Source organism: Rhipicephalus microplus, unplaced genomic scaffold, assembly GCF_043290135.1.
Source record: "Rhipicephalus microplus isolate Deutch F79 unplaced genomic scaffold, USDA_Rmic scaffold_228, whole genome shotgun sequence".
NCBI classification, from domain to species: Eukaryota; Metazoa; Arthropoda; class Arachnida; order Ixodida; family Ixodidae; genus Rhipicephalus; species Rhipicephalus microplus.
Window position 1 is genome coordinate 42,501 of NW_027464799.1, and position 20,000 is coordinate 62,500.

A 20,000-nucleotide genomic window follows, 5' to 3' on the forward strand; every position below is an offset into this window, starting at 1 on the left:
GCCCCGGCAGACGCGGTTTTCGCGCCGCCCCGGCTGACGCGGTTTCGTGCCGCCCCGGCAGACGCAGTTCGGACTTAGCACTTTTCGGCTGTGCCTGGCTGGCGGCCCACTCACTCGATCGCCATGTCTGTTTGCCACAGTTTTCCCGGTGGTGCCGCACCCGGGCTCGCCCCGGCAGACGCGTTTTTTTTTTCTTTCGCCCCGGCTGACGCAGTTTTCGCGCCGCCCCGGCTGACGCGGTTTCGTGCCGCCCCGGCAGACGCGGTTTTTTTGCGCCGCCCCGGCTGACGCGGTTTTTGCCGCCCCGGCTGACGCAGTTCGGACTTGGCACTTTTTGGCTGAGCCTGGCTGGTGGCCCACTCACTCGATCGCCATGTCTGTTAGCCACAGTTTTCCCGGTGGTGCCGCACCCGGGCTCGCCCCGGCTGACGCAGTTTTCGCGCCGCCCCGGCAGACGCGGTTTTCGCGCCGCCCCGGCTGACGCGGTTTTTGCCGCCCCGGCTGACGCAGTTCGGACTTGGCACTTTTTGGGCTGAGCCTGGCTGGCGGCCCACTCACTCGATCGCCATGTCTGTTTGCCACAGTCTTCCCGGTGGTGCCGCACCCGGGCTCGCCCCGGCAGACGCGTTTTTTTTTTCTTTCGCCCCGGCAGACGTGGTTCCCCCCCCCCCCTTTTCGCTCGCCCCGGCTGACGAGGTTTTCGCGCCGCCCCGGCTGACGCAGTTTTCGCGCCGCCCCGGCTGACGCGGTTTCGTGCCGCCCCGGCTGACGCGGTTTTCGCGCCGCCCCGGCTGACGCGGTTTTTGCGTCGCCCCGGCTGACACGGTTCGGACTTTGCACTTTTCGGCTGTGCCTGGCTGGCGGCCCACTCACTCGATCGCCATGTCTGTTTGCCACAGTTTTCCCGGTGGTGCCGCACCCGGGCTCGCCCCGGCTGACGCAGTTTTCGCGCCGCCCCGGCTGACGCGGTTTCGTGCCGCCCCGGCAGACGCGGTTTTCGCGCCGCCCCGGCTGACGCGGTTTCGTGCCGCCCCGGCAGACGCAGTTCGGACTTAGCACTTTTCGGCTGTGCCTGGCTGGCGGCCCACTCACTCGATCGCCATGTCTGTTTGCCACAGTTTTCCCGGTGGTGCCGCACCCGGGCTCGCCCCGGCTGACGCAGTTTTCGCGCCGCCCCGGCTGACGCGGTTTCGTGCCGCCCCGGCAGACGCGGTTTTCGCGCCGCCCCGGCTGACGCGGTTTCGTGCCGCCCCGGCAGACGCAGTTCGGACTTAGCACTTTTCGGCTGTGCCTGGCTGGCGGCCCACTCACTCGATCGCCATGTCTGTTTGCCACAGTTTTCCCGGTGGTGCCGCACCCGGGCTCGCCCCGGCAGACGCGTTTTTTTTTTTTCTTTCGCCCCGGCTGACGCAGTTTTCGCGCCGCCCCGGCTGACGCGGTTTCGTGCCGCCCCGGCAGACGCGGTTTTTTGCGCCGCCCCGGCTGACGCGGTTTTTGCCGCCCCGGCTGACGCAGTTCGGACTTAGCACTTTTCGGCTGTGCCTGGCTGGCGGCCCACTCACTCGATCGCCATGTCTGTTTGCCACAGTTTTCCCGGTGGTGCCGCACCCGGGCTCGCCCCGGCTGACGCAGTTTTCGCGCCGCCCCGGCTGACGCGGTTTCGTGCCGCCCCGGCAGACGCGGTTTTCGCGCCGCCCCGGCTGACGCGGTTTCGTGCCGCCCCGGCAGACGCAGTTCGGACTTAGCACTTTTCGGCTGTGCCTGGCTGGCGGCCCACTCACTCGATCGCCATGTCTGTTTGCCACAGTTTTCCCGGTGGTGCCGCACCCGGGCTCGCCCCGGCTGACGCAGTTTTCGCGCCGCCCCGGCTGACGCGGTTTCGTGCCGCCCCGGCAGACGCGGTTTTCGCGCCGCCCCGGCTGACGCGGTTTCGTGCCGCCCCGGCAGACGCAGTTCGGACTTAGCACTTTTCGGCTGTGCCTGGCTGGCGGCCCACTCACTCGATCGCCATGTCTGTTTGCCACAGTTTTCCCGGTGGTGCCGCACCCGGGCTCGCCCCGGCTGACGCAGTTTTCGCGCCGCCCCGGCTGACGCGGTTTCGTGCCGCCCCGGCAGACGCGGTTTTCGCGCCGCCCCGGCTGACGCGGTTTCGTGCCGCCCCGGCAGACGCAGTTCGGACTTAGCACTTTTCGGCTGTGCCTGGCTGGCGGCCCACTCACTCAATCGCCATGTCTGTTTGCCACAGTTTTCCCGGTGGTGCCGCACCCGGGCTCGCCCCGGCTGACGCAGTTTTCGCGCCGCCCCGGCTGACGCGGTTTCGTGCCGCCCCGGCAGACGCGGTTTTCGCGCCGCCCCGGCTGACGCGGTTTCGTGCCGCCCCGGCAGACGCAGTTCGGACTTAGCACTTTTCGGCTGTGCCTGGCTGGCGGCCCACTCACTCGATCGCCATGTCTGTTTGCCACAGTTTTCCCGGTGGTGCCGCACCCGGGCTCGCCCCGGCAGACGCGTTTTTTTTTTCTTTCGCCCCGGCTGACGCAGTTTTCGCGCCGCCCCGGCTGACGCGGTTTCGTGCCGCCCCGGCAGACGCGGTTTTTTGCGCCGCCCCGGCTGACGCGGTTTTTGCCGCCCCGGCTGACGCAGTTCGGACTTAGCACTTTTCGGCTGTGCCTGGCTGGCGGCCCACTCACTCGATCGCCATGTCTGTTTGCCACAGTTTTCCCGGTGGTGCCGCACCCGGGCTCGCCCCGGCTGACGCAGTTTTCGCGCCGCCCCGGCTGACGCGGTTTCGTGCCGCCCCGGCAGACGCGGTTTTCGCGCCGCCCCGGCTGACGCGGTTTCGTGCCGCCCCGGCAGACGCAGTTCGGACTTAGCACTTTTCGGCTGTGCCTGGCTGGCGGCCCACTCACTCGATCGCCATGTCTGTTTGCCACAGTTTTCCCGGTGGTGCCGCACCCGGGCTCGCCCCGGCTGACGCAGTTTTCGCGCCGCCCCGGCTGACGCGGTTTCGTGCCGCCCCGGCAGACGCGGTTTTCGCGCCGCCCCGGCTGACGCGGTTTCGTGCCGCCCCGGCAGACGCAGTTCGGACTTAGCACTTTTCGGCTGTGCCTGGCTGGCGGCCCACTCACTCGATCGCCATGTCTGTTTGCCACAGTTTTCCCGGTGGTGCCGCACCCGGGCTCGCCCCGGCTGACGCAGTTTTCGCGCCGCCCCGGCTGACGCGGTTTCGTGCCGCCCCGGCAGACGCGGTTTTCGCGCCGCCCCGGCTGACGCGGTTTCGTGCCGCCCCGGCAGACGCAGTTCGGACTTAGCACTTTTCGGCTGTGCCTGGCTGGCGGCCCACTCACTCGATCGCCATGTCTGTTTGCCACAGTTTTCCCGGTGGTGCCGCACCCGGGCTCGCCCCGGCTGACGCAGTTTTCGCGCCGCCCCGGCTGACGCGGTTTCGTGCCGCCCCGGCAGACGCGGTTTTCGCGCCGCCCCGGCTGACGCGGTTTCGTGCCGCCCCGGCAGACGCAGTTCGGACTTAGCACTTTTCGGCTGTGCCTGGCTGGCGGCCCACTCACTCGATCGCCATGTCTGTTTGCCACAGTTTTCCCGGTGGTGCCGCACCCGGGCTCGCCCCGGCAGACGCGTTTTTTTTTTCTTTCGCCCCGGCTGACGCAGTTTTCGCGCCGCCCCGGCTGACGCGGTTTCGTGCCGCCCCGGCAGACGCGGTTTTTTTGCGCCGCCCCGGCTGACGCGGTTTTTGCCGCCCCGGCTGACGCAGTTCGGACTTGGCACTTTTTGGCTGAGCCTGGCTGGTGGCCCACTCACTCGATCGCCATGTCTGTTAGCCACAGTTTTCCCGGTGGTGCCGCACCCGGGCTCGCCCCGGCTGACGCAGTTTTCGCGCCGCCCCGGCAGACGCGGTTTTCGCGCCGCCCCGGCTGACGCGGTTTTTGCCGCCCCGGCTGACGCAGTTCGGACTTGGCACTTTTTGGGCTGAGCCTGGCTGGCGGCCCACTCACTCGATCGCCATGTCTGTTTGCCACAGTCTTCCCGGTGGTGCCGCACCCGGGCTCGCCCCGGCAGACGTGGTTCCCCCCCCCCCCCCTTTTCGCTCGCCCCGGCTGACGAGGTTTTCGCGCCGCCCCGGCTGACGCAGTTTTCGCGCCGCCCCGGCTGACGCGGTTTCGTGCCGCCCCGGCTGACGCGGTTTTCGCGCCGCCCCGGCTGACGCGGTTTTTGCGTCGCCCCGGCTGACACGGTTCGGACTTTGCACTTTTCGGCTGTGCCTGGCTGGCGGCCCACTCACTCGATCGCCATGTCTGTTTGCCACAGTTTTCCCGGTGGTGCCGCACCCGGGCTCGCCCCGGCTGACGCAGTTTTCGCGCCGCCCCGGCTGACGCGGTTTCGTGCCGCCCCGGCAGACGCGGTTTTCGCGCCGCCCCGGCTGACGCGGTTTCGTGCCGCCCCGGCAGACGCAGTTCGGACTTAGCACTTTTCGGCTGTGCCTGGCTGGCGGCCCACTCACTCGATCGCCATGTCTGTTTGCCACAGTTTTCCCGGTGGTGCCGCACCCGGGCTCGCCCCGGCTGACGCAGTTTTCGCGCCGCCCCGGCTGACGCGGTTTCGTGCCGCCCCGGCAGACGCGGTTTTCGCGCCGCCCCGGCTGACGCGGTTTCGTGCCGCCCCGGCAGACGCAGTTCGGACTTAGCACTTTTCGGCTGTGCCTGGCTGGCGGCCCACTCACTCGATCGCCATGTCTGTTTGCCACAGTTTTCCCGGTGGTGCCGCACCCGGGCTCGCCCCGGCAGACGCGTTTTTTTTTTTTCTTTCGCCCCGGCTGACGCAGTTTTCGCGCCGCCCCGGCTGACGCGGTTTCGTGCCGCCCCGGCAGACGCGGTTTTTTGCGCCGCCCCGGCTGACGCGGTTTTTGCCGCCCCGGCTGACGCAGTTCGGACTTAGCACTTTTCGGCTGTGCCTGGCTGGCGGCCCACTCACTCGATCGCCATGTCTGTTTGCCACAGTTTTCCCGGTGGTGCCGCACCCGGGCTCGCCCCGGCTGACGCAGTTTTCGCGCCGCCCCGGCTGACGCGGTTTCGTGCCGCCCCGGCAGACGCGGTTTTCGCGCCGCCCCGGCTGACGCGGTTTCGTGCCGCCCCGGCAGACGCAGTTCGGACTTAGCACTTTTCGGCTGTGCCTGGCTGGCGGCCCACTCACTCGATCGCCATGTCTGTTTGCCACAGTTTTCCCGGTGGTGCCGCACCCGGGCTCGCCCCGGCTGACGCAGTTTTCGCGCCGCCCCGGCTGACGCGGTTTCGTGCCGCCCCGGCAGACGCGGTTTTCGCGCCGCCCCGGCTGACGCGGTTTCGTGCCGCCCCGGCAGACGCAGTTCGGACTTAGCACTTTTCGGCTGTGCCTGGCTGGCGGCCCACTCACTCGATCGCCATGTCTGTTTGCCACAGTTTTCCCGGTGGTGCCGCACCCGGGCTCGCCCCGGCTGACGCAGTTTTCGCGCCGCCCCGGCTGACGCGGTTTCGTGCCGCCCCGGCAGACGCGGTTTTCGCGCCGCCCCGGCTGACGCGGTTTCGTGCCGCCCCGGCAGACGCAGTTCGGACTTAGCACTTTTCGGCTGTGCCTGGCTGGCGGCCCACTCACTCAATCGCCATGTCTGTTTGCCACAGTTTTCCCGGTGGTGCCGCACCCGGGCTCGCCCCGGCTGACGCAGTTTTCGCGCCGCCCCGGCTGACGCGGTTTCGTGCCGCCCCGGCAGACGCGGTTTTCGCGCCGCCCCGGCTGACGCGGTTTCGTGCCGCCCCGGCAGACGCAGTTCGGACTTAGCACTTTTCGGCTGTGCCTGGCTGGCGGCCCACTCACTCGATCGCCATGTCTGTTTGCCACAGTTTTCCCGGTGGTGCCGCACCCGGGCTCGCCCCGGCAGACGCGTTTTTTTTTTCTTTCGCCCCGGCTGACGCAGTTTTCGCGCCGCCCCGGCTGACGCGGTTTCGTGCCGCCCCGGCAGACGCGGTTTTTTGCGCCGCCCCGGCTGACGCGGTTTTTGCCGCCCCGGCTGACGCAGTTCGGACTTAGCACTTTTCGGCTGTGCCTGGCTGGCGGCCCACTCACTCGATCGCCATGTCTGTTTGCCACAGTTTTCCCGGTGGTGCCGCACCCGGGCTCGCCCCGGCTGACGCAGTTTTCGCGCCGCCCCGGCTGACGCGGTTTCGTGCCGCCCCGGCAGACGCGGTTTTCGCGCCGCCCCGGCTGACGCGGTTTCGTGCCGCCCCGGCAGACGCAGTTCGGACTTAGCACTTTTCGGCTGTGCCTGGCTGGCGGCCCACTCACTCGATCGCCATGTCTGTTTGCCACAGTTTTCCCGGTGGTGCCGCACCCGGGCTCGCCCCGGCTGACGCAGTTTTCGCGCCGCCCCGGCTGACGCGGTTTCGTGCCGCCCCGGCAGACGCGGTTTTCGCGCCGCCCCGGCTGACGCGGTTTCGTGCCGCCCCGGCAGACGCAGTTCGGACTTAGCACTTTTCGGCTGTGCCTGGCTGGCGGCCCACTCACTCGATCGCCATGTCTGTTTGCCACAGTTTTCCCGGTGGTGCCGCACCCGGGCTCGCCCCGGCAGACGCGTTTTTTTTTTCTTTCGCCCCGGCTGACGCAGTTTTCGCGCCGCCCCGGCTGACGCGGTTTCGTGCCGCCCCGGCAGACGCGGTTTTTTTGCGCCGCCCCGGCTGACGCGGTTTTTGCCGCCCCGGCTGACGCAGTTCGGACTTGGCACTTTTTGGCTGAGCCTGGCTGGTGGCCCACTCACTCGATCGCCATGTCTGTTAGCCACAGTTTTCCCGGTGGTGCCGCACCCGGGCTCGCCCCGGCTGACGCAGTTTTCGCGCCGCCCCGGCAGACGCGGTTTTCGCGCCGCCCCGGCTGACGCGGTTTTTGCCGCCCCGGCTGACGCAGTTCGGACTTGGCACTTTTTGGGCTGAGCCTGGCTGGCGGCCCACTCACTCGATCGCCATGTCTGTTTGCCACAGTCTTCCCGGTGGTGCCGCACCCGGGCTCGCCCCGGCAGACGCGTTTTTTTTTTCTTTCGCCCCGGCAGACGTGGTTCCCCCCCCCCCCCTTTTCGCTCGCCCCGGCTGACGAGGTTTTCGCGCCGCCCCGGCTGACGCAGTTTTCGCGCCGCCCCGGCTGACGCGGTTTCGTGCCGCCCCGGCTGACGCGGTTTTCGCGCCGCCCCGGCTGACGCGGTTTTTGCGTCGCCCCGGCTGACACGGTTCGGACTTTGCACTTTTCGGCTGTGCCTGGCTGGCGGCCCACTCACTCGATCGCCATGTCTGTTTGCCACAGTTTTCCCGGTGGTGCCGCACCCGGGCTCGCCCCGGCTGACGCAGTTTTCGCGCCGCCCCGGCTGACGCGGTTTCGTGCCGCCCCGGCAGACGCGGTTTTCGCGCCGCCCCGGCTGACGCGGTTTCGTGCCGCCCCGGCAGACGCAGTTCGGACTTAGCACTTTTCGGCTGTGCCTGGCTGGCGGCCCACTCACTCGATCGCCATGTCTGTTTGCCACAGTTTTCCCGGTGGTGCCGCACCCGGGCTCGCCCCGGCTGACGCAGTTTTCGCGCCGCCCCGGCTGACGCGGTTTCGTGCCGCCCCGGCAGACGCGGTTTTCGCGCCGCCCCGGCTGACGCGGTTTCGTGCCGCCCCGGCAGACGCAGTTCGGACTTAGCACTTTTCGGCTGTGCCTGGCTGGCGGCCCACTCACTCGATCGCCATGTCTGTTTGCCACAGTTTTCCCGGTGGTGCCGCACCCGGGCTCGCCCCGGCAGACGCGTTTTTTTTTTCTTTTGCCCCGGCTGACGCAGTTTTCGCGCCGCCCCGGCTGACGCGGTTTCGTGCCGCCCCGGCAGACGCGGTTTTTTGCGCCGCCCCGGCTGACGCGGTTTTTGCCGCCCCGGCTGACGCAGTTCGGACTTAGCACTTTTCGGCTGTGCCTGGCTGGCGGCCCACTCACTCGATCGCCATGTCTGTTTGCCACAGTTTTCCCGGTGGTGCCGCACCCGGGCTCGCCCCGGCTGACGCAGTTTTCGCGCCGCCCCGGCTGACGCGGTTTCGTGCCGCCCCGGCAGACGCGGTTTTCGCGCCGCCCCGGCTGACGCGGTTTCGTGCCGCCCCGGCAGACGCAGTTCGGACTTAGCACTTTTCGGCTGTGCCTGGCTGGCGGCCAACTCACTCGATCGCCATGTCTGTTTGCCACAGTTTTCCCGGTGGTGCCGCACCCGGGCTCGCCCCGGCTGACGCAGTTTTCGCGCCGCCCCGGCTGACGCGGTTTCGTGCCGCCCCGGCAGACGCGGTTTTCGCGCCGCCCCGGCTGACGCGGTTTCGTGCCGCCCCGGCAGACGCAGTTCGGACTTAGCACTTTTCGGCTGTGCCTGGCTGGCGGCCCACTCACTCGATCGCCATGTCTGTTTGCCACAGTTTTCCCGGTGGTGCCGCACCCGGGCTCGCCCCGGCAGACGCGTTTTTTTTTTCTTTCGCCCCGGCTGACGCAGTTTTCGCGCCGCCCCGGCTGACGCGGTTTCGTGCCGCCCCGGCAGACGCGGTTTTTTTGCGCCGCCCCGGCTGACGCGGTTTTTGCCGCCCCGGCTGACGCAGTTCGGACTTGGCACTTTTTGGCTGAGCCTGGCTGGTGGCCCACTCACTCGATCGCCATGTCTGTTAGCCACAGTTTTCCCGGTGGTGCCGCACCCGGGCTCGCCCCGGCTGACGCAGTTTTCGCGCCGCCCCGGCAGACGCGGTTTTCGCGCCGCCCCGGCTGACGCGGTTTTTGCCGCCCCGGCTGACGCAGTTCGGACTTGGCACTTTTTGGGCTGAGCCTGGCTGGCGGCCCACTCACTCGATCGCCATGTCTGTTTGCCACAGTCTTCCCGGTGGTGCCGCACCCGGGCTCGCCCCGGCAGACGCGTTTTTTTTTTCTTTCGCCCCGGCAGACGTGGTTCCCCCCCCCCCCCCCCTTTTCGCTCGCCCCGGCTGACGAGGTTTTCGCGCCGCCCCGGCTGACGCAGTTTTCGCGCCGCCCCGGCTGACGCGGTTTCGTGCCGCCCCGGCTGACGCGGTTTTCGCGCCGCCCCGGCTGACGCGGTTTTTGCGTCGCCCCGGCTGACACGGTTCGGACTTTGCACTTTTCGGCTGTGCCTGGCTGGCGGCCCACTCACTCGATCGCCATGTCTGTTTGCCACAGTTTTCCCGGTGGTGCCGCACCCGGGCTTGCCCCGGCAGACGCGTTTTTTTTTTTTCTTTTCGCCCCGGCTGACGCAGTTTTCGCCCCGCCCCGGCTGACGCGGTTTCGTGCCGCCCCGGCAGACGCGGTTTTTTGCGCCGCCCCGGCTGACGCGGTTTTTGCCGCCCCGGCTGACGCAGTTCGGACTTTGCACTTTTTGGCTGAGCCTGGCTGGCGGCCCACTCACTCGATCGCCATGTCTGTTTGCCACAGTTTTCCCGGTGGTGCCGCACCCAGGCTCGCCCCGGCAGACGCGTTTTTTTTTTTCCTTCGCCCCGGCAGACGTGGTTCCCCCCCCCCCCTCCGTCTTTCTTTTTGTTTTTTTTTTTCGCCGCGGCTGAAGAGGATTTTTCGGTGCCTCGACGCCCCGGTAGTCGCGGTTTTTCCGTTTCCGCACGGCCCCGGCTGACGCTGCTCGGTCACAGTCGCCTTTTGTGAGGATTGCAGACTTCTTGAGCGCGGGTGTTTTTTTTTTTGTTGTTGTTGTTGTTTTATTACGCATTCGCTCCAGCAGACGCTGTTTAGACTTTTTGTTTCCTCTTTTATCCTGCGACGAGGTGACGAGGTTTATTCGGTGCCCCGCCGCCCCGGCTGAAGTGATTTTTCCTGTCCCGTGCCGCCCCGGCTGACGCGGTTGGGACTTCGCGTTTGTTCGGCCGCCACGGGTTTTGGCGCACTCGCTCGGTTGCTTGTTGTTGCCACTTGTTGCGAACCCAGGTTTCTTGAGCGAGCGCGGGCGTTTTTTCTTCCTTTCTTTCTTTGTTCTATGTGTTAGCGAATCGGCCTTTAATATCACACGAGGACTCACAACCAACAATTTTCAGTTTGAAGTGTAAAAAATCTGCAGGTGTTGACGTAACTGACTTGCCCCGTACCCTTGAGTACATCCATGAAGTTCTCGTAGTACTACTAAATCGCATTATTCCAAGTGGAGAAATTCCCATAAACTTGCAAACCTCTACACGAAAATCGGTGCGCGTGATAAAGTTGAAAATTATCGTCCGATATCAAATGTGCCTTCTATAACACAAATTCTAGGAAAAAAAAAAAAAACACTTGTTCGCCGTTTTCTGCGCCGTGACTGGCAGCACTCCGGCGAAGCGAAACGGGGTCGATTCGAGCACGATATCGGCGTCTTTCGACGTGCTCGCCGGCGACCGTCGCACGAGTACGTCGCACGAGCGCGTCTGCCGGGGCGCCGTTTGCGAAGCCGACGCAAAAGTGGGAACCGCCGCTCGGATGATCGCCGCTTTCGGCAGAGTGAGTGTTGGCACTCCGGGGAAGCGAAACAGCGTGAATGCGCCCACGAAATCGGCGTATTTTGAAGTGCCCGCCGGCGACCGTCGCACGAGTACGGTAAACCGCGTCAGCCGGGGCGTAGTTCGGGACGCCGACGAAAAAGTGGGAAGCGCAACTCGGATCTTCGCCGTTTTTGCAGGAGTGAGTGGCGGCCCTCCTGCGAGACCAAGAAGCATCGATTCGTGCACGAATTCGGCGCCTTTCGACGTGATCGCCGGCGACCGTCGCTCGAGTAGGGCAAACCGCGTCTGCCGGGGCGGGCTTCGGGACGCCGATGCGAAAGTGGGAAACGCTGCTCGGATGTTCGCCGTTTTTGGCCGAGTGAGTGCTGGCACTCGGGCGAAGCCAAACGGGGCCGATTACGGCACGATATCGGCGTCTTTCGACGTGCCCGGCGGCGACCGTCGCACGAGTACGGTAAACCGCGTCAGCCCGGGCGGAGTTCGGGACGCCGATGCGAAAGTGGAGAACGCCGCTCGGATCTTCGCCGTTTTTGGAGGAGTGAGTGGCGGCACTCCGGAGAAGCCAAGGAGCGCCAATTAGCGCACGATATCGGCGTCTTTCGACGCGCTCGCCGGCGACCGTCGAACGAGTAGGGCAAACCGCGTCTGCCGGGGCGGGGTTTACGACGCCGACGCAAAAGTGGGAACCGCCGCTCGGATGTTGGCCGTTTTTGGCAGAGTGAGTGCTGGCACACCGGCGACGCGAAAGAGCGCGAAAGCGCCCACGAAAGTGGCGTATTTGGACGTGCTTGACGGCGACCGCTGCAGGAGTACGAAAAACCACGTCAGCCGGGGCGAGCGACCCACGGCGGTCTGGGTGCTTATCGCTGCTATTATAGGGGCACCCCGGCAGACGCAGAAAAAAAAAATTTTTTTTCGACCTTCTTTTTTGCTGGTCGAGCTCGGGTAACCCAGGTCGCAATGGGAGCCGCGCACGAAAGCGGCGTCGCGAGACGCGTTCGCGGTCGCTAGTCGCACGAGCTCGGCAACCGCGTCAGCCGGCGCGGAGTTCGGGATGCCGACGGCTAAGTGGGTACCGCTGCTCGGATGTTCGCCGTTTTTGGCCGAGTGAGTGCTGGCACTCCGGCGAAGCGAAACGGGGCCGATTCGGGCACGATATCGGCGTATTTCGACGTGCTCGCCGGCGACCGTCGCACGAGTACGGCAAAGCGCGTCTGCCGGGGCGAGGTTTGCGATGCCGACGAAAAAGTGGGAAGCGCCGCTCGGATCTTCGCCGTTTTTGCAGGAGTGAGTGGCGGCCCTCCTGCGAGACCAAGAAGCATCGACTCGCGCACGATATCGGTGTCTTTCGACGTGCCCGCCGGCCACCGCCGCACGAGTACGGCAAACCGCGTATGCCGGGGCGGGGTTGGCGACGCCGACGCAAAAGTGGGAACCGCCACTAGGATGTTCGCCGTTTTTGGCAGAGTGAGTGCTGGCACACCGGCGACGCGAAAGAGCGCGAAAGCGCCCACGAAAGTGGCGTATTTGGACGTGCTTGACGGCGACCGCTGCAGGAGTACGAAAAACCACGTCAGCCGGGGCGAGCGACCCACGGCGGTCTGGGTGCTTATCGCTGCTATTATAGGGGCACCCCGGCAGACGCAGAAAAAAAAAATTTTTTTTCGACCTTCTTTTTTGCTGGTCGAGCTCGGGTAACCCAGGTCGCAATGGGAGCCGCGCACGAAAGCGGCGTCGCGAGACGCGTTCGCGGTCGCTAGTCGCACGAGCTCGGCAACCGCGTCAGCCGGCGCGGAGTTCGGGATGCCGACGGCTAAGTGGGTACCGCTGCTCGGATGTTCGCCGTTTTTGGCCGAGTGAGTGCTGGCACTCCGGCGAAGCGAAACGGGGCCGATTCGGGCACGATATCGGCGTATTTCGACGTGCTCGCCGGCGACCGTCGCACGAGTACGGCAAAGCGCGTCTGCCGGGGCGAGGTTTGCGATGCCGACGAAAAAGTGGGAAGCGCCGCTCGGATCTTCGCCGTTTTTGCAGGAGTGAGTGGCGGCCCTCCTGCGAGACCAAGAAGCATCGACTCGCGCACGATATCGGTGTCTTTCGACGTGCCCGCCGGCCACCGCCGCACGAGTACGGCAAACCGCGTATGCCGGGGCGGGGTTGGCGACGCCGACGCAAAAGTGGGAACCGCCACTAGGATGTTCGCCGTTTTTGGCAGAGTGAGTGCTGGCACTCCGGCGAAGCGAAAGAGCGCGAATGCGCCCACGAAAGTGGCGTGTTTGGACGTGCTTGACGACGACCACCGCAGGAAAACGAAAAACCACGTCAGCCGGGGCGAGCGACCCATGGCGGTCTGGGTGCTTATCGCTGCTATTATAGGGGCACCCCGGCAGACGCAAAAAAAAAAAAAATTTTTTTTCGACATTCTTTCTTGCTCGTCGACCTCGGGTGACCCAGGTCGCAGTGGGAGCCGCGCACGAAAGCGGCGTCGGCGAGACGGCTTCGCGGTCGCTAGTCGCACGAGCTCGGCAACCGCGTCTGCCGGGGCGGAGTTCGGGACGCCGACGGCTAAGTGGGAACCGCCGCTCGGATGTTCGCCGTTTGTGGCCGAGTGAGTGCTGGCACTCCGGCGAAGCCAAACGGGGCCGATTCCGGCACGATATCGGCGTCTTTCTACGTGCTCGCCGGCGACCGTCGCACGAGTACGGCAAAGTGCGTCTGCCGGGGCGGGGTTTGCGACGCGTACGCAATAGTGAGAACCGTCGCTCGGATGTTCGTCGTCTTTCGCCGAGCCAGTGCTGGCACTCCGGCGAAGCCGAACGGAGCCGATTCGGGCACGATATCGGCGTCTTTCCACGTGCTCGCCGGCGACCGTCGCACGAGTACGGTAAACCGCGTCAGCCGGGGCGGAGTTCGGGACGCCGATGCGAAAGTGGGAAGCGCCGCTCGGATCTTCGCCGTTTTTGGAGGAGTCAGTGGCGGCACTCCGGTGAAGCCAAGGTGCGCCAATTCGCGCACGATATCGGCGTCTTTCGACGTGCCCGCCGGCCACCGTCGCACGAGTACGGCAAACCTCGTCTGCCGGGGCGGGGTTTGCGACGCCGACGCAAAAGTGGGAACCGCCGCTCGGATGTTCGCCGTTTTTGGCAGAGTGAGTGCTGGCACTCCGGCGAAGCGAAAGAGCGTGAATGCGCCCACGAAAGTAGCGTATTTGGACGTGCTTGACGGCGACCGCCGCAGGAGTACGAAAAACCACGTCAGCCGGGGCGAGCGACCCACGGCGGTCTGGGTGCTTATCGCTGCTATTATAGGGGCACCCCGGCAGACGCAGAAAGAAAAAAAAAAAAATGGGGACATGGCGTGCGTCACCGTGCGGCTTCGCAGCGTTGCCGAAGTCGCCGAGCCCTTCGACTGAGCCGAACGGCGGACAGGGAACGTTGGTCGGCCGTTCTAACCTGTCGGTGCCACGCCGAGACGTCGTTAAGGAAAACCGCGTCGTGGGCCTCTACGACGCCGTCGAGTCGTTGTACGTTTGGTGTCCAGCGTGTCGGCGGCGAGTAGCGGACACGTCGTTCACGACTTCGGTCTTTCGCAGTCGACGCGAACTTGCGGAGAGTCGTGGTGCCTCACGTTTTCGGCAGAAACCGCGGCGGAATTTTCCCGTGCGTGCGCGCACGACCTCGGTGCTGTGCCGTCAGCGTAGTGTTGCACAAACTCGTGGCCTACCCAAGGTGCGGTACGTTTGCGGCCGTATCCTCGGTGGGAATTTCGTGAGCAGGGTCGCAAATTCTACGACCTCGGCGGGTTTGAGAGCGACGTAGACTTGTGGCACGCTCAACGTGCCACACGTTTCGGGGCACACCCGCGGTGAAATTTTCTCGAGTACGCTCGTATTAGTGCCCAAGGAGGTCTGGGTACTTATCGCTGCTATTATGTGGGGGTTCTCGTGAGCGGCGTACGCGAAAGCGACCGGGTGTCTGATATGCGGCGGGCTTCGGCCTCGTCAAGCGTGTCCTCGGGTCTGCTCCAGGGGAATCCACGGCAGTCGTCTGCAGCCTCATCCGCTTGATGCGTTAGGGGCTGGTTGTCGGACGGTGCCGTTTTACCACGATATCGAGGTGTGTTCCGTGTCGTCCTCGGGCGATTCAGATGCGAAAGCGCCGAAGACGCGGGCGTGACCCGTCGTCTGGCGGCTTTGCAGTCTCGGCTCCGTTGCTAGTTCCGGCCGGTCCACCGACAGTGCAGCGGGCTTGGGCAACCCGCACGGCGCGACCGAGTCGATGCAACGAAAAAGAGCGAGCATGAACGTGCTTCTTGCCGCACGGCTCCCACTCGTCTTTCGGGAAGGTTGTGCCGTAGCGAGCTCGAACGCCGTCATCTCGGAGTGCAAAATAAGCGTGTTGGGGCGCCTGAAGGTGGCCTCCGCCGCACACAGACTGCGTCCGGCCCGCCGAAGGCGAGGACGGACGCGCAGTCGAACGATTACCTGGTTGATCCTGCCAGTAATCATATGCTTGTCTCAAAGATTAAGCCATGCATGTCTAAGTACATGCCGAAATAAGGCGAAACCGCGAATGGCTCATTAAATCAGTTATGGTTCCTTAGATCGTTTCTTCCTACTTGGATAACTGTGGCAATTCTAGAGCTAATACATGCAGTGAGCCTGGAGCCCTTTGGGTAACGGGTGCTTTTATTAGACCAAGATCGATCGGGTTTCGGCCCGTATTGTGTGGTGACTCTGGATAACTTTGTGCTGATCGCATGGCCACGAGCCGGCGACGTTTCTTTCAAGTGTCTGCCTTATCAACTTTCGATGGTAGGTTACTTGCTTACCATGGTTGTTACGGGTAACGGAGAATCAGGGTTCGATTCCGGAGAGGGAGCCTGAGAAACGGCTACCACATCCAAGGAAGGCAGCAGGCGCGCAAATTACCCACTCCCGGCACGGGGAGGTAGTGACGAAAAATAACAATACGGGACTCTTTTGAGGCCCCGTAATTGAAATGAGTACACTCTAAATCCTTTAACGAGGATCAATTGGAGGGCAAGTCTGGTGCCAGCAGCCGCGGTAATTCCAGCTCCAATAGCGTATACTAAAGCTGCTGCGGTTAAAAAGCTCGTAGTTGGATCTCAGTTCCAGACGAGTAGTGCATCTACCCGATGCGACGGCTCGGACTGAACATCATGCCGGTTCTTTCTTGGTGCACTTCATTGTGTGCCTCGAGATGGCCGGTGCTTTTACTTTGAAAAAATTAGAGTGCTCAACGCAGGCGAGTCGCCTGAATAAACTTGCATGGAATAATAGAACAAGACCTCGTTTCTGTTCTGTTGGTTTTTGGAATACGAGGTAATGATTAAGAGGGACGGACGGGGGCATTCGTATTGCGGCGCTAGAGGTGAAATTCTTGGACCGTCGCAAGACGAACTACTGCGAAAGCATTTGCCAAGAATGTTTTCATTGATCAAGAACGAAAGTCAGAGGTTCGAAGGCGATCAGATACCGCCCTAGTTCTGACCATAAACGATGCCAACCAGCGATCCGCCTGAGTTACTCAAATGACTCGGCGGGCAGCTTCCGGGAAACCAAAGTATTTGGGTTCCGGGGGAAGTATGGTTGCAAAGCTGAAACTTAAAGGAATTGACGGAAGGGCACCACCAGGAGTGGAGCCTGCGGCTTAATTTGACTCAACACGGGAAAACTTACCCGGCCCGGACACTGGGAGGATTGACAGATTGAGAGCTCTTTCTTGATTCGGTGGATGGTGGTGCATGGCCGTTCTTAGTTGGTGGAGCGATTTGTCTGGTTAATTCCGATAACGAACGAGACTCTAGCCTATTAAATAGGTGCGGGGTTCCCAGCACCTTACAACCTTCTTAGAGGGACAAGCGGCTCCTAGCCGCACGAAACAGAGCAATAACAGGTCTGTGATGCCCTTAGATGTCCGGGGCCGCACGCGCGCTACACTGAAGGAAGCAGCGTGTCTTTATCCCTGTCTGAAAAGACTGGGTAACCCGTGGAACTTCTTTCGTGATTGGGATAGGGGCTTGCAATTGTTCCCCTTGAACGAGGAATTCCCAGTAAGCGCGAGTCATAAGCTCGCGTTGATTACGTCCCTGCCCTTTGTACACACCGCCCGTCGCTACTACCGATTGAATGATTTAGTGAGGTCTTCGGACCGATGTCCGGCGCGGCCTTTCGGTTGCGCCGGTCTGTTGGAAAGATGACCAAACTTGATCATTTAGAGGAAGTAAAAGTCGTAACAAGGTTTCCGTAGGTGAACCTGCGGAAGGATCATTAACGGATTGTGAAGGGTGAGCGCCTCAGCTGCGTCTGCGCCCGACACTTTCTGCCGCTGACCCCGTTTGGACGCGGGGTCGGCTTTTCCCCACGGGGCTGCCTGAATGTGGAGCGGCACCCCGTGACAAATTGTTGCGCCCAGCGGACGCCAACACCGCGACCTTGGACGGTCGGCCAGGTGGCGGACGCGGGTACAAACGGCGCAACGCACTCATAGGTCGGCTTTCGACCCGCCACTGCACCGTGGCTCGAAGCGCTCGAAATGCGCGACCCGACCGCTGCGGGACCGCCTAGTACTGTAAACAGGAGCGGCGGAGCGCGAACGGCGAGTCGTGGTTACGTCGGTAGAAGGCGAGGCTGCGCGTTCCCGAAACGCCAGCCGAGTGCCCTCCCGACCGTTCGAGCGTGCAAGAACGAGACCCGACAATCGCGCGGCGACTGCCAAGTACGAGAGGAACGGCACAAGCGTCGGCGGTCGGTCAAGGAACTGGCGATGTGACGGGTCCGCTGTGCACCAGTGCATACCGTCCCGCCGTCCGCGGCAAGCGCCTCCGCGTCCTCGGGTGACGGAGGCTGCCGGTCGGTTCTTGCAGGCGAGGGATCTCGCTGGCACCGGTTCGCGTTGACGCGCGGCCGGTCATGGCACGGCGATGCGACGGCCGAGGTGCGCAGTACTCGATGGAGGAACCGCACGCTCCGATGACCGTCCCGCCCTCCGCGGCGTATGCGTACCGACCGTAATGGTTGCAGCAGCGCCGGCCGGCTTTTGAATTCGCCACACGAAACACGGTGCGAGATCGCGGTTAGGGGAGCGTCGACGTTGCCAGGCGTTTTGCTTGCTGCCGAGGGAAAGGCGGCACGGCCACGTCGCGCTCGTCGCGATTAGCGGGTCTGCGCGCTTTGGGAAGGTGCCGCAACGACTTGCCGAAAGAGGAAGCACGGAAGAACGAGGGACTTGGACGTCCCGACAATTGAACGCACTTGCGGCCAGGCCCTTGCTGGCTTCGTTCTTCCGCCTCGAGTAGGCTCGTACGCGGCTCCGGCGCCGAAAGTGGTCCTTGGCACCGACTTCGGTGGACGTGGGAAGTGCCGCGCAAGTACGGCGCGCCTGGCTCCACCTGTTGGCTAAAGTAGGCAGCCGGATCGGCATTTTGGTGTGCGGTGGCAAACCGTGGATGCGAAAAAAGCTTGTGCGATTTCGTGGAACAAAAAGCGGGGGTCCCCCTTTTTATGCGGAGGAGACCGACCCGCCTGCCGTGGTGAACCGCGACGCCACGGTAAAAACGGGAGAGGCTTGTCGATGGGACCGTGCATCCCGCGCTCCACGGAGGCCGGGAGGCGGCCGCCCGAGGAAATGTGTAGCCGTCGAGGCCCGCATCTGCGTGCACTCTTATCCAAATGGGTGTACCGCAGGCATTTTCTGGTTAGGCGGGCCAATGAGAGCGAGCACACAACGATACCTACGGGTCCGGCTTGGAGAACCGGCTTCGACGCCTCCCGAGTATTTATAGAGGGGTGGACCACGAAAGCACTCGCAAGTAGCGAAAGCGAAACGCCGTCCGAAACACACCGTTTGCTCGATTTGCGGCAGCCGAAAAAGGCGCGGCAGAGTTTTGGAGTCCAAGCGTGCGCTGAAAAGCGCCCTTCTTGGCCACTGTTTGGCCGAGTGCCAGAAACGTTTGGTTTTGACTGTACGGAATTGAACAAACACTTTTTCACGACTCTAAGCGGTGGATCACTCGGTTCTCGGGTCGATGAAGAACGCAGCCAGCTGCGAGACTTGGTGTGAATTGCAGGACACACTGAGCACTGATTCTTTGAACGCACATTGCGGCCTTGGGTCTTCCCTTGGCTTCGTCTGTCTGAGGGTCGGATCACATATCAAGAGAGCCTTCGGCGCACAAGGGAACGTGAGCCGTCGACTCGTTTTGACCGCGTCGGCAACACGGACAGCACGCTGAACACCTCACAGCGAGCGCCAACAGCGGCCACTCAAGGGCGAGACGGTGGCGACCGTCGTGCCAGAGCCCAACCGAAACGGGGGCGACCGACTGCATTGAGGATGTGGCACCTCGTTGAGACCGCCGCAGGACTTCGAGTCGGAAGGAAGCCTGCAGGGAAAGTGCGGTCGAGGTTGCGTACTCCTCTCTGCGACCGGGCGCGCAAGAGCTGCGAGAGCCACGGACGCGCAACTTTAACGCACGGTAAACACGAGGAGCGAAAGCCGGCCAGCAAAGCTTCTCCAGCCGTGCGCAAAGTGCGCGAGATCGCAGCCTTGCGTTGCGCTTGTTGCCCTCGAAGTAAGCAGGGTGTCCCGTAGACCGGGCGCTCGAACACGCTGCGGGGCCGTGCCTCCTCCAGGCTTTGCCGCGCGAACAGGGAACGTTCGCGCGCAAAGCGCAGGGAGGTGAGGAGGCTGCGCCCGACGTTTGCGGTTCGCTGCGTACGCGGTTGATGCGGAGAGCACGGCGCGACGACTTGCCGCGAAGCGGAAAAAGTCTCCCGCACGAGTTGGCGAAACGTTGGCGAAGCTTAAGGCGTTCTCGTCGTAGTCCGCCGTCGGTCTAAGTGCTTCGCAGTTCCCGTCCCGTTCAAAAAACTGGGCCACTCCAGTTGGGGCGGGGGCGACGCTACACGAGACGATGCCTCTCGCCAGGCTGCGTGGCTGCCCTTGCGGCGGCGGCGACTGGCCTCGGCGGTGTTTGGGCTTCCGACACGGTCGTTTATCACGCAACTGCTCGGACGACGCACGCGCGCAGCGGAATGCCGCTTGCCAGCCTTGTGAAGATGTGACCCTGTACAGGGTTGCGGGCGCACTTGGTAGGGCGTCGTACTCGGTTCGCGATGGGTTTACGAACGTGTCCCGTCACTTCCACGTCACACCGGTTGTGCGCCGCACGCGTGCAGCGGGGAAGCCGATTGCCAGCCTTGTGAAGAAGTGGCCCTGTACAGGGTTGCGGGCGCACTTGGTAGGGCGAGCGCACGCGGTCGTGCAGGAAGTTGATGGAAGCGAATGTATCCGCTGTCGACCTCAGATCAGGCGAGACAACCCGCTGAATTTAAGCATATCACTAAGCGGAGGAAAAGAAACCAACAGGGATTCCCCGAGTAGCTGCGAGCGAAACGGGACCGAGCCCAGCACCGAATCCCCCGTCCTTGCAGGCGGTCGGGAAATGTGGTGTAT

The 20,000-nt window shown here is 63.8% G+C and overlaps 2 non-coding genes and 1 pseudogene across 2 annotated transcripts; all 3 read left to right on the forward strand.

Moving 5' to 3' along the window:
* Window positions 1-15,001: 15,001 nt before the first annotated feature.
* Window positions 15,002-16,816, forward strand: LOC142792560 (small subunit ribosomal RNA). Its single transcript, XR_012891024.1, has one exon. It is a non-coding gene; the product is annotated as a small subunit ribosomal RNA (ribosomal RNA).
* Window positions 16,817-18,535: 1,719 nt separating this feature from the next.
* Window positions 18,536-18,688, forward strand: LOC142792569 (5.8S ribosomal RNA). The gene has a single exon (XR_012891033.1). It is a non-coding gene; the product is annotated as a 5.8S ribosomal RNA (ribosomal RNA).
* A 1,154-nt stretch (window positions 18,689-19,842) lies between these two features.
* The window catches only part of LOC142792577 (large subunit ribosomal RNA), a 9,734-nt pseudogene continuing 9,576 nt past the window's right edge, over window positions 19,843-20,000 (forward strand).